Source organism: Dama dama, chromosome 18 (assembly GCF_033118175.1).
Source record: "Dama dama isolate Ldn47 chromosome 18, ASM3311817v1, whole genome shotgun sequence".
NCBI lineage: Eukaryota > Metazoa > Chordata > Mammalia > Artiodactyla > Cervidae > Dama > Dama dama.
In genome coordinates, this window is record NC_083698.1 from 67,399,710 (window position 1) to 67,414,029 (window position 14,320).

The 14,320-nt window shown below is 41.1% G+C and overlaps 1 long non-coding RNA gene across 23 annotated transcripts in view; it reads right to left on the minus strand.

Moving 5' to 3' along the window:
* Window positions 1-14,320, minus strand: part of LOC133072355 (uncharacterized) — a 446,833-nt gene that overhangs the window by 309,561 nt on the left and 122,952 nt on the right. The window lies entirely within an intron of this gene.

The following is a 14,320-nucleotide window of genomic DNA, read 5'->3' on the forward strand; positions in this document are numbered from 1 at the left end:
AGATACCCAAGTGTCATCTTTCACAAAATTAAACAAAAGGTTCTAAACTAAATGAGTGCCAGCATGGGCTTCCCGGGTGGTCCAGTGGTTAAGAATCCACCTGCCAATGCAGGGGACATAGGTTTGATCCCTGGTTGGGGACGGCGTGCCACAGGGCCACTAAGCCCGTGGGCCACAACTACTGAAGCCCACACGCCTAGAGCCCGTGCTCTGCAACAACAGAAGCCACTACAATGATCACACAACACAACTAGAGAGTAGCGCCCGCTGGCCACAACAGAGAAAGCCTGTGCACAACAATGAAGACCTAGCACAACCAGAAATAAAAATTTTTTTAAATAAATGAGTGTCAGGGTAAAGGCTGGAAAGTTGATCTCTCCTTTTCCCTTCCAATAAGGCAGTGACATAAAATAACCTGCATACATTCTGACACCACCTCCCCACCTAGATGTTTCCATGAAAGCAGAAGGCACTGCCAGCATTCAAGAAAGCCCTTTTCTCTGGAAACTCTCCCAGACTGAAGAGGGCCCTGGAAACCTGCTCCCTCCTTCAGGCCCCTGGGCAAGGAAGGGCAGGCATCTTAAAGGGGCTGCAGGCCCCCTGTGCCTCTCTCTGGCTGCTTGCTCCAGAACTGAATAGCCTGGTAAGGATATAGTGTTTTTTGAAACGCTTTTAATGGTTATCCTTCCTCTTATTTAGAGTTTTTCTCTCCCCAGTATTTATTTTAAAAACTAATCCCCTGTCCTTTCAAGAACTGAATTATATTTTCACATTTTCCACTTTCTTCTCCCAGCACTAACTTCCTGGAAAAGTGCCAAACTGAATGGGCCAAGATCTATCCTTAGTGTTGCATTATGCTCTCCAAGGCAGGAATGCTTTCTGTATCTCCTACGCCTCTGCAGCTTAAGAGAATGCAGCGCTCTGACTTAAATTGCCTTTTAGGGAAAATTACTCACTTTAAGACAGTAAGTTCTATGTTCTACTCTGTTGGATTTTCAAGAGGCACCATCACCACCGCCTTACAGCATCATCAGCTGCGATGGAATACCAAGCACTGATCCCACCAGTGAAGAGAACATGGGTTCTATAACCACCGTGTTACAGACAAATAAGAAACAGACCTTAGAGGTAAAGCAAAATGGGCTCTGGATTTGAATTCCAATTGCATTACTTATTAACTGTGTGAATTTGGGCCAGTGACATAACCTCTCTGTGCCTGAGTTGCCTAACTTCTAGAATGTCCCTAATGATAGTACCAACTTTACAAAGTGATCATGAGGGATAAAGTTATATAAATAATGTGTGTAAAACTTACTTAGAACATTCAGTATATATTGATGCTGCTATACCCTCCCTATTAGTTTTTACGTGGCTGCTATAAACAATTACCAAAGGCTAGCTGGCTTAAAGCAACAGAAACTTATTCTCTGTCCATTTTGGAGGCCAGAAGTCTGAAATCAAAATGTCAGTGGGGTTGGCTCCTTCCTAAGACTCCGCTCTTCTGGTTTCTGATCGCTACTGCCAGGTCTCCATGTTCTTGGTTTATAGCTCCAATCTCTGACCCTCTCTTCTCTTTTCTCTTATAAGGACAGTTGTCAATGGATTGAGGGCCTGAACTAACATGATTTCATTTCCAGATCCTTAATTTAACTGTATCTGCAAGTGTAATTTGGTCATCCACATAAGGTCAATTCCACTGGTTCCAGGTGGATATATATGCCTTATTGGCAGGCCACCATTTAACCACTGACATCCTCCCTCCAAAAAAAAAAATAAGTCAATTTAGGTACCATGAGTCTCACACTTATTCTTCCTGTGTGAACCAGGACATAGGTCAGTTTTTTCCAACAAATTTCTTTATTCACTCTTCCTATTCGGAGGCCGTTTTGATTAGATTCTTCATAGATATGACACATGGCTGTTTTCTCCTATCACATGGCTCATGGGTTTGCAGATGGAACATGGGCATAAGTGACGGGAAGTGTGGACTAGGGTTTCAGATGAAGAAATAGAAGATGGCCCAACTCAACCCCTCATGTCCTTGAGAAGGAAACAGAGACTGAGAAAGGATGTGTGTTGTCCAGGTATTTCAGGTAATATGACGACAGAGTCATTACAGAGGCAGGCACTGGCCCAGGGCCCTGCCTCTCTTTCCAGTCACTTCCCATAGTGTCAGCCTCTCACCACACCCCACACACAGCGTTCTACAAGTCCACATGAGGGAAACCAACTTGTACTACACCTTACTCGACATCCCTGATTAATTCTAAAGGCCACACCAGTTTTAGTCCATTAAATTAAGGCCATAAAATTAAGATGTAAATAGCAAAAGTTACCCATGCCAGGATGCCAATCAACCTTTGATTTGCTTTTTTTAAGTTTGGGTGTACAAGGAGAAAGTTTGGGGAATGCTTCCCATCCTACATATGAGCAACAGAATTTGTAACTTCTTGGGAATCTTTGATGATACAAATAATCTCATATTCTAAAAATTTGCCTGATATACCAGTTATTTAGAACTCAAATACTCCGCCCGGTAGTATCAATATTAACCATAATGAATAAGTTCTCAGGCTAAAGCATACAAAATAATACAATTATAACAAAAAAGAAGTCAATATTAACAATATAAGTAATTAAAAAAAGAAAATTTAAATTGAATTATAGAAAGTTAATTCTTTTATTAATTTGCCCAGAATTTCAGCTTGAGGGAAAATAGGTTTAATAAAAAGAAAATCAGGAGGTAGAAGAAATTGGGGCTTCTGGGTATTTTCAAGGACGTTAAAGGTCAATTAAATTTAATTCCATTTTGGATTTATGGATTCTTTTTCCCAAAAAGAGAAATATTTTATGGCTCTTTACAATTTTCAAGCTGCTTTCAAAGCAAAATTTCATCTACAAGACCAGACCAATGAGTGGCAATTTTATCCAGCAGCCAGAACAAATGAATTCCAGCAACTGATAAATTAGCAATTAGGAAGAAGTCATTACTGGTCTCTCTCAAATCCTCACTCCCCGGAGTGTGGTCAGGAGCCTCAGCATCACCTCGGAGGTTGGTAGAAACGCAGAGTCTCATCTGGACCATAGACCTACAGGGATCAGAATCTGCACTTCAACAAGATCCCCAGGGGGATTCCTCTGCACATCAGAATCTGGGCAGCAATGCTTCTACTAGTGAACAGGGCCTCCTTTATGAAATAAAGCAGTTAACCAAGTGCTCATGAAAAATACACATTTGATTTTTAGTTTCAGCAATGTTGCACACTGAACTCAAATCCTCTTTCCCTTCACAAAACAGAGATGCTGGATAAACTATTTTGTTTTTTTAAGTCAAACTCAAAAGACAGGGGAGTTTTCTGGCTTCCAAAACACTACAAAGGAACTCATACTACTCAAGAGAGTGCAGCAGAACCCTGGAGGATAGCAGACTTGGTTACAGGCCCTAAAAAAGAGGGACCAGAATCATAAAATCCCATTGATCACCGGAGATGGTAATGGAGATGATAATTGGTCCATATAAAGTGTGATGCTAAAACTTCTACCTAAGCCCTCCCTGCTTTATGGAAAGGGAATGAAAGAACTTCCCAAGGGGGCTGGGTAAGAAGCAAAAAAGCATCAAGTCTGGGGGGCCCATAGGTCCTAGTTTGTACCACATATAGATATGGAGTCTGAATGAATACTATCCACATAGGGCCGGAATCTCAAACTGATAAATAACTGAAAATTCACCCTGGACAAGCGAAACTCTGGGGACACCCATCCAGGGCAAATATAAAACCTCTCTGTAAACATACTCCCATAAGCCAGGCACATCTGACTCATACATTATGATAATAATCCCAGCTGGGGCTAAGCCTACAAGCACAGATTAAAATAACACAAGAAAAGAATTCACTACAAGAGGGCATATCAGGTAACATGAGCAGTGGATTAGCATGCCTCAGAACATAGGAAAATAAAACAATTCCAAAGAGAGGATTGTTTTATTTAAACCTCCAAGCAATTTACTAGTAAAGAAAAACCTGAAACTAACAGGTAATTTCAAGAAGGCAAAGGAGAAAAGGAAAGATATGCCCATTTGAATTCAGAGTTCCAAAGAATAGCAAGGAGAGATAAGAAACCCTTTCCCAGTGATCAATGCAAAGAAATAGAGGAAAACAATAGAATGGGGAAGACTAGAGATCTCTTAAAAAAAAAAATTAGAGATAACAAGAGAACATTTCATGCAAAGATGGGCTCAATACAGGACAGAAATGGTATGGACCTAATAGAAGCAGAAGATATTAAGAAGAGGTGGCAAGAATACACAGAAGAACTACACAAAAAAAGATTGTCATGACCCAGATAACCACAATGGTGTGATCACTCACCTAGAGCCAGACATCCTGGGATGTGAAGTCAAGTGGGCCTTAGGAAGCATCATTACAAACAAAGCTAGTGGAGGAGATGGAATTCCAGTTGAGCTATTTCAAATCCTAAAAGATGATGCTTTTAAAGTGCTGCACTCAATATGCCAGCAAATTTGGAAAACTTAGCAGTGGCCACAGGACTGGAAAAGTTCAGTGTTCATTCCAATCCCAAAGAAAGGCAATGCCAAAGAATGCTCAAACTACAGCACAATTGCACTCATCTCACACACTAGCAAAGTAATGCTCAAAATTCTCCAAGCCAGGCTTTAGCAATACGTGAACCATGAACTTCCAGATGTTCAAGCTGGTTTTAGAAAAGGCAGAGGAACCAGAATAAATTGCCGACATCCACTGGATCATTGAAAAAAGCAACAGTGCCATAAAAACATCTACTTCTGCTTTAGTGACTACACCAAAGCCTTTGACTGTGTGGATCCCAACAAACTGTGGAAAATTCTTCAAGAGACGGTAATGCCAGACCACCTAACCTGCCTCCTGTGAAATCTGTATGCAGCTCAAGAGGCAACAGTTAGAACTGGACATGGAACAACAGACTGGTTCCAAATCGGGGAAGGGGTACATCAAGGCTGCATATTGTCACCCTGCTTATTTAACTTATATGCAGAGTACATCATGAGAAACACTGGGCTGGATGAAGCACAAGCTGGAATCAAGATTGCCGGGAGAAGTATCAATAACCTCATATATGCAGATGACACCACCTTAATGGCAGAAAGGAAAGAACTGAAGAGCCTCTTGATGAAAGCGAAAGAGGAGAGTGAGAGACTTGGTTTAAAACTCAACATTCAGAAACCTAAGGTCATGGCATCCAGTCCCATCACTTCAGGGCAAATAGATGGGGAAACAGTGGAAATAGTGACAGACTTTATTTTGACAGACTCCAAAGTCACTGCAGATAGTGACTGCAGCCATGAAATTAAAAGATGCTTGCTCCTTGGAAGAAAAGCTATGATGAATCTAGCTGCTGCTGCTAAGTCACGTCAGTCATGTCCGACTCTGTGCGACCCCACAGACAGCAGTCCACCAGGCTCCTCTGTCCCTGGGATTCTCCAGGCAAGAATACTGGAGTGGGTTGCCATTTCCTTCTCCATGATGAATTTAGAGACTGTATTAAAAAGCAGAGACATTATTTTGCCCAACAAAGGTCCATCTAGTCAAAGCTGTGGTGCTTGCAATAGTCATGTATGGATGTGAGAGTTGGACTATAAAGAAAGCTGAGCGCCGAAGAATTGATGCTTTTGAACTGTGGTGTTGGAGAAGACTCTTGAGAGTCCCTTGGACTGCAAGGAGATCAAACCAGTCCATCCTAAAGGAAATCAGTCCTGAATATTCATTGGAAGGACTGATGCTGAAGCTGAAACTCCAATACTTTGGCCACCTGATGCGAAGAACTGACTCATTTGAAAAGACCCTGATGCTGGGAAAGATTGAAGGTGGGAGGAGAAGGGGATAACAGGATGAGATGGGTGGATGGCATCACCAGCTCGATGGACATGAGTTTGAGTAAGCTCTGAGAGTTGGTGATGGATCAGGAAGCCTGTTGTGCTGCAATCCATAGGGTCACAAAGAGCCAGACACAACTGAGCAACTGAATTGAACAGGTAATTTGCAGATGAGAAAGCTGAAGTGCAGAAAGTCTAAGTTCTAATAAGGACTGTAGGCTTAAGTTCAGTCCCAGTATTTTTCCTACCATATTACATTATCTCTGTTCTTAATACATGTAGGACTAACTCCTATCTATTAGTTGGATCAATTCTTTGATTCATTTAAAACAGATGAAAGAGAAGAGATTTTCTTAGATTGAGAAGGGAGAACCCTCATTCAGTTAATCTGATTTTAAGCAGCCCTTTTTTTAAACGACAAAGGAAGGAAATGGGTAGGTACCTTTGTATACTCAGGAACTTTTACTGGGGAAAAAGGAAATGACAATGTAAGAAGTTTGAGGCAATTAGACAAAATAAGAGATACTAGGTAAATATTCATCTGGATTTCCAGAATGTTCAGAAGATGAGGATTTATACCTTGGCAATTGTCTTTGTTTTTCTAAGGCAGGATGTCAGTTAACCACTGGAGCTCGAGCTGAGATGAGTTTTGGCTTTTACTCAGACTATCATCACTGCATCCCTGAGAGGCTTCCTGTAGTTGCAGCTTATAACCCACAAACCACCATGCAGGATACTAAAGAACTGGTGTATAGCTCGGGCATTACAGCAAAGTCATAATTTCTTATCTCTTACCCCTTACTAAATTACAATTAAATTCCATCATTCAGAAATGCCTGATCTTGAGCCAGACGCATATATCACAAGAAGGCATTAAAATCTGACCTTTTATATCCCCAATAAGAAATGTCATGAGTCCATCACAGATGCATAATTCCCTTTCAAATTAGAGCTAAGAAAGATTTGAACTTCAAAGGAGAACTCCTCAATTACAGGTGAATTGGAGGACTTTTCTAGTAACCTCTTAAAATTATGAATTCTAAAGGAAAAAACTAAGATGACTTTTGTGTTTTAGAGCAAAAGTAAAAAATGAATGAGTAAATAGCAGGATGGGAAAAAAATGCTACATACAAAAAAAGTGAAAAGGGACCACACTGATCCCTCTCTTTGAAGTCTGTTCTAAAATTACTGGAAACTTGAAAATCAGTTACATTTCAGCAGAGGCCCAAAAACCCAAAACAATTATCCACTGTCTCTTTTACTGGCTAAGATTTACATCTGGTGGGTTCATCAGTATAGATACCACAGAGACTCTGCAAAGAGTACTGTGGGGCCTGGTGACTTTAGAGTTTGCTCTTGGAATATTTATCATTTTAGCTCAGTAAATAGCTAGTCCTTTGCCAGCAGGGAGATAAGCAGGCAGCCCTATCAGTCTTAGTACTTTCCAAAGGTTTTCGTTCCACAGCACACTGTGGGATATTCATCTTCTCTCTGATGACCATCCCTGCCTATAAAGAAAGTATTTAGATCTTTGTAAAGAAGGGTCGTTTAAATAAGAAACAAAAAACTTAACTGAAGAGTAACAAGGGGAAAGACGGGGAGAGGGAACAACTAGAGACAGAGATCCGAGAGCAAAGGCAGCCTGGGTCTGCCGTGGTTGGGAGCTGGGGGTAGGGTGGGGGGATGGTTATGAGGCAATTCTAATTGAGAAGTGAAGACTGAGGCCAAATGTAGGCACCCCCACCTCCATCGATACAAAAGCAAATTTGGTGTTCATAGGAAGCATGATGACTTTCTCAAAATTCATTTATGTCTTAATTTAATAAATGTTTATTGAGTTCCCACTGTGTGTATATATATATATATATATATGTCAGAGACATACCATGAGTAGGAGAACAAAAAGTGATAATAAAGCATACAATAGGTAGAAAACAGTTCAAAATAAAATAACACCAATTCAAAAGAAAAAGAAATGATGTCAATTGTGGGACTTTGTAGCCTCAGGTAGAAAACAGTATTTGAGCTGGGCCTTAAAGAAAATGTAAGATTTGGACATACAGATACACTGCTGGGAAATGCGGTACGCTTCTCTCTACCACAAATAAGAAGCCAAGTGAATAATCAAGCTAGACGTCCTTACCCTTCCCTGCATCTATGAATCACTACAGAAGAATTTTTAAAATAGCATGCTGGTGTCCTTCCCCTGAATATTTTGATTTGACTAACCCAGGGTAAGACCAGTCATGAGTAGTTTTACTTTTTCAAACATTTCCCAGGTGACTGTTATGTGCAGCCAGGGCTGAGAATCCTGAGCTAGAATGGAGACATGGAGACCGGTATTTGCCCTTGGAAGTTTGTACCAGAACTTTGAAAGAATCCCAGCTCCCAGGGTGTCATGACTCATGAATTGACACCATGTTCCACAGATAAAAATCAGGAAGGGAGGCCAAAATAGAATATTGACTTCAATATAATCACAGTCCTTTGGGAGTTTCCATGTATCAAACGAAAGGCAATAACACAGGACATTTATGGACACTATTTGGTGCTCTGGTGGACTCCCGGCCAGAAGAGCTCCCACCTGAAGGAACTAAATGAAGAACAGGCCACATGGAATCATAAGTGGACAGGCTCACAGAGTGTGCATAATGCTGCTTTCAGATCTGTTTGAGAACAGAACCAGGTACACCCAACGGTCTCACCATTGTGGTAGTCTCTGACAATTCAATAAAATAAGCATGATTTTTTCCTCAATGAGAAGTCATCTTTCTAAGTTTGAGCTTTAGAAGGTATAATATTGCAAGCTTAAGTGGGCCAGATATTTGCAATGAGCCTCACGGAATCTTCCAAGTGTAAGGCTTGGGATCATGTCTTAAAGAGTAAAAATGGAATAACATAGCTTTAGAGTGGCCTCCTACTAGAAGTAAATAGAGTAACTTGATTTCTACTTATCTACTGCTGCATAACAAGCCACTCAAAAATGAAGTGACTCGAAGCAATGTATCATTCTTTCTCATAGTTCCATGGGCTATCTGGCTCAGCCAGCTGATTCTCCCCATGTTCTCTCACATAGTTGTGGTCAGACAGTGGCTGGAGTCATCTGAAGGCTGAATTGGACTGGACACTCAGGATGGAATATTCACACGGTCACTAGCTAGGAGCTCAGCTAGACCACGGACTGGAATGTCTACAAGTAGCCTCTCTCTGTGATTGGGCTTTCTCACAGTATGATGGCCAGATTCCAAAGACAGGAAGTAGAAACTGCCACTTCCTCAAAGTCTGGGTCCAGAAACTGGCAAATAGCATTTCTACTCTATTCTGTTGTGCTTTTTAAACTGTAACAATCATCAATGTATTGTCTCTCAGCTGTGTCGTTTCTTCTTTGTCAGCTGAACTAACGTTAAGCTTTGTCAGTGGAGTGCTTTGCCAGTAGAGATGCTGGAGAAGGAAGGGGCTTTCTCTTTCTGGCTCTGATGTACTCCTGTCACCTGGTAGCTTCTATAGCTCCTGGCTCTGCAGTTCAAGGCAGCCAGCAGCACTCAGCAGCAAGTAGCTCCCCTGGCATCCCTTTAGGTTGGTTCACAGCAAGTTCTGAAGAGTGCCACCCTACTGCCTGAGGCTCCTCCAGGCACACCAGAGGGCATGTCTCCAGCAAGTCCCAGAGTGTGGACTTCCAGCTAGTTCCTCTGCCACAGCACCAGAGCAACTTCACAGTCATTTAACAAGTCGTGGCCAGGCCTTGATGATGTTCTGTTGATTAAAGCAGATACAGAGCCTGCCCAGATTTAATGAAAGAGGACACAGACTCTGTATTTCAAATGAGGAATCTCAAAAATATGGCCGTCTTTAATCTTCCACAATTTGTGAACAGATTAGCTCTTATTCTCAACACTATATATTTGAGCTTTAAATGGATATTTTTCATAGTTCTTTAATAGCAACTCCCACAGAAAATAAAAAAGCAGTATTATATACAATAGAAATATAAAAGAGTAATATTATGCTATACTTCACTGCAAGCTCATCACCTCTAAGTCTGAGTTGTTGTTTTTTTCCCAGTAGTCTGGACGATTTTCCACCAAGTATCTCTTCTCTGCCTAGTTCCCTTGATAGCCGAAAAATTGTGTCGACAAAGATAAGGTAAAAAGGACAATCGGTGGGCCAGGACACAGATCAGAGCCACATAAAAGGGCAAATCCACAGCATGGGCATTGTGTGGCCACTCTAGAATTTTTCCACAAATTATGACTGTTGGAATTCTGCCAGCATCAGCCACACAGTCCACAATGACCCAATATCTCGAGAGCTTTTGCATTGCTAAATGTTTGTGGGGCTTAGAAATCAATATCTAATCACACTTAACTGGAGCCCGATATTCTGTACACTCAGCAGTGTAGGCTTCTGGTTGCTGGATATACAAAAGTTAACATGGGAAGCAGAACATTTGTGGGAATGAGCAGCATTAACAAAATTGCCACTCTGGTGCAAATCATGCAAATCACTGCTAATGATGTTTATTGAGTGCTCATTTTTGCCAGGGTCCCACTCTACCAAGGGTTTTAAAATCATAAAAGGAAATAAAGACACTGTGTGTGTGTGTGTGTGTGTGTGTTAGTCACTCAGTCGTGTCCAATTCTTTGCAACCCCATGGACTATAGCCCACCAGACTCCTCTGTCCATGGAACTTTCCAGGCAAGAATACTGGAGTGGGTTGCCATTTCCTTCTCCAGGGGATCTTCCCGACCCTGAGTTCGATCCCTGAGTCGGGAAGATCCCCTGGAGGAGGGAACAGCTACCCACTCCAGTATTCCGGCCTGGAGAATTCCATGGACTGTATAGTCCATGGAGACACAAAGAGTTGGACACAACTGAGTGATTTACACTTTTTTTTAACCTCAGAAATTAATGTTACTTCTTTTTCCTCAGCCCTTCATTAGGAACATAATAACTAAACTACTTCTCAAAATCTGTCAGCTTTAAATTCCTAAGTAATGGGATTACCAGGCTTCCCAGGTGGCTTAGTAGTAAAGAATCCACCTGCCAATGCAGGAGACATGGGTTCAATCCCTGGGTAAGGAAGATCCCCTGGAGAAGGAAATGACAACCCATTCCAGTATTCTTGCCTGGGAGATCCCACGGCCAGAAAAGCCTCGTGGACTACACTTCATGGGATTGCAAAGAGTCAGACACCACTTATTGACTAAACAACAACAATGGGAGTATCAAGTAATGGGAACATAAGCTACACCTGGCTTCCTGGTAAGGAATCGATAGTCTCTATTCAGTGAGGAGCTTACTGAGAAACCAACTTGGGCTTTTAATAAGCCATTATAGGGTCACAAGTGTAGTCAAGTCCCTACTGCCCCTTCGCTATTCCTAAACTGCATAATTCACACTGAATTCACAACTAAAACCCTCAGGAAATGTCTAATAGCAGCAGTGTTGCCCTTTTCCTTCCTCAGTGGCTCACTCTGCATCACCTAACAAATGGATTTGTATTATAACACTTCCTAAATGAGTGCTTCTCAAACATTACATCCATAAGAATCTCACTTGAGGAAGTTTCAATTCAGTGGGTCTCAGGTGGAGTACTGAAATGCTGCTTTTCTAACAAGCTCCTCGATAATGTTGATACTGCTGGTCCTCAGACCACACTTTGAGGATCAAGGATGGAGGTTACTATGGAGAAAGCTTTAGCTGCTTCCAGCAGTGTTCAAAAGAAGACAGACAAAACACGGGTCTCCAGTTCCCTATCTTTTCCTCTCTCTCACTCAAGCACTAGAGACTAGATAACAATCAAACCTCAAGACCAGGCTTGGAAACCTTGAAATTATCTAAGTTGGATATGCAAATTAAACTCCAACTCTGACCCCAGGTTTAAAACACCAGCCCAGTTTGCAGATTCTGAGAACCAGAAAACACTGAAAACTGAATTTGAAAACTTGACTCTACCCTCACAGTCATGAATATCAGAGAATCACTTCAAATTCGTTCTCTTTTTTTGACACCAAGAAAGGGAAGGTGCATGTTTGCTTGCCTTACAGGTCCTACAAGTTTGTTTCTTGACAGAGTTTAAGACAGAAAGTTAGAAACTAAACTTTTTTCTAGAGCAGCTACATAATAGAAACATAGAGGCTTGGATTTTTCAATTTATTTTGAATTATCTAGATATTTGTCCTGACTCCTCAGAGCATGCTAAGAACTTATATTCTGTTGTTGCTTTGCTGTCTCCCCAAGGCTTTTATGTTCCTTATCTGCATATCATCTTAGGTCACTTTGTCCCTTAAGGTCCATAAAACTGGTCCAGCCTCCTATTCTGTACTCTCTGGAATGCCTACCCAAGATTTCTTTATGTTCTGGGAGGAAACTTATGTTCTATGTTCATTTCTATTTCAAATCATACTGAATTTTGTTCTCTGCTTTTTGTACTTTTTAACTTTTTTTCCCCTCCTAGACTGTCCCCAACCCAGCCCCTTCCAACCTTCATTTCAAGCTCTTATGTTTTGAAAAACTTTAACTGAAGGTCATAAGTAGAGGATTATACTGCTGTACTGCAGACCAACACCTGTGTAGTACGTATCACACAGAACTATTCTTGAAAATTCTATCAGGTGCCCACTTTCAGTATATCTCTGGACCTTTTGCCTTCTGGCTAATTATCCCTTTTCCCTTTCCTTCCCATTTCTCTCTCTATACCATCTCTCCCCCCGACTGCCTCTAAACAGTCCAATTGTGTGTTCACACCCAGTCATGTGGTGCAGTTTTGCTCTTTACATCCTGTGTTCCCAAACTGTGCCAAACTCACTTCTGTATTTCTGAAGTCCATCAGTGTGCTTTCCTGTATGAAAGAATCATTAGCAGATTGCCATCTCCCCTTTCAGGGGCTCCATTTCTTTGGAAGTTCGTGGAATTTAAAACATCTTTTTTTCATTAAAAAAACATGATCTCACTTGGCCTCGTTACTCTGGGGTAGGAAAAACAAGCATTCATATGGCCATGTTTGACAAGGAAACTAAAACCCAGAAAAATCACATAACTTATGCAGAGTCCCCAGGTTAGGGACAGAACCAGGACTGAGACCCAGCTTTCCTGATATCTGGTATATTCTTTCTACTGAGTCATTGTTTTGCTAGATGAGACCAAATATGCCACAATTTTGCAACCATATGGAAACCTGACTACTAACACTGATGCAATCTACACGAGTCTATGTACAGCAAATAGCAGCTGTGCGACTGGAATCTACTTCAATGTTCTCTCCAGTTCAAATTGGATTTCTTCATATAATGTCCATACCTTGCATGTTGTGATGTGTCTTTACACTCAAAGATTTCTTCATTTTTCATTTTGAATGCAAAATAACATCCAGACTTCCATTTGAAGATGCCGAACAAAACAGAGCACCACCTGTTCTTGATTTATTTTCAAACAATTAAGCACTTAAATTGTTTCTCATCTAAATTGAATTTACTTTTACTACTTTCTCCTCACTCTTTTTCTTTTCCACAACCATCAACAATGTCTAGTAAACAACTGCTTAATGTGCTAAGCAAACAAAAGTGTGGTTGTTGGGAAGTGGAAATGAGAGAGGGAGGATGGAGTGGTGAAGCCGGACAACTACAAACTGTTACGAGACCTGGACTGACCTTGTACAAGGTGAGCTTAGACAGGTCACTGCATCTCTCTGGACTTCTGTTTCCTCTGCCATAAAATGAGGCTTCGATGAGGTCTCTAAACTTTGACAAAGTAAAACTGTCACCATCTTCCTTGCTGACCTTCACTCTCTCTTGACTCAGAAGAAGTGGAGCACCTTCATTCTAAGACTCTCCCTTACATTTGAGATTCCGAGTTTACTCTTCCTGACTTTGATTAAGAAGTTCTTTCTCTTAAAGTTTTGATCCGCGCCCCCTCCCCCCCCCGCTTTTTTCCCATTAACTTCTTCCCTTTTTCTACCACCAATTCACTGTCCTACCACCAATTCACTGTCAAGAACTAACCAAGGTTCGATCTCTGATCAGGGAACTAAGATTCCTCACGCTGTGAGGCAAGGCCAAAAAGAAAAAAAAAAGGAATCAATGACTTCTATGGTTTCTTTCTCCACAATTCAATTAGGTTTCCTGCTGACTCTACACGCCTTCCTTTGCAGCTAATCCATTTTCAACCATCTCAATTTTCAAGTGATTTAGAAAACAGGTATGAACTCCACCCAGACTCAAGGAAACATGTGCTGCATGTGCTGCAAATGAATTGCTAACACAACAGTGTTACCATTATAGCAATCAATATATATTTAATAATTTGTTTGAAACAGGCCATATTTCTATTTTCCGTGAAATTAATCAGAAGCTTTCATGGAAATCTTTATATACAGGCAGTCATGTGTTCCATAATTTTAATTTGCATTTAAGCAAATAGGTTAAATTTTTTTCAACCAGTTACTAATTT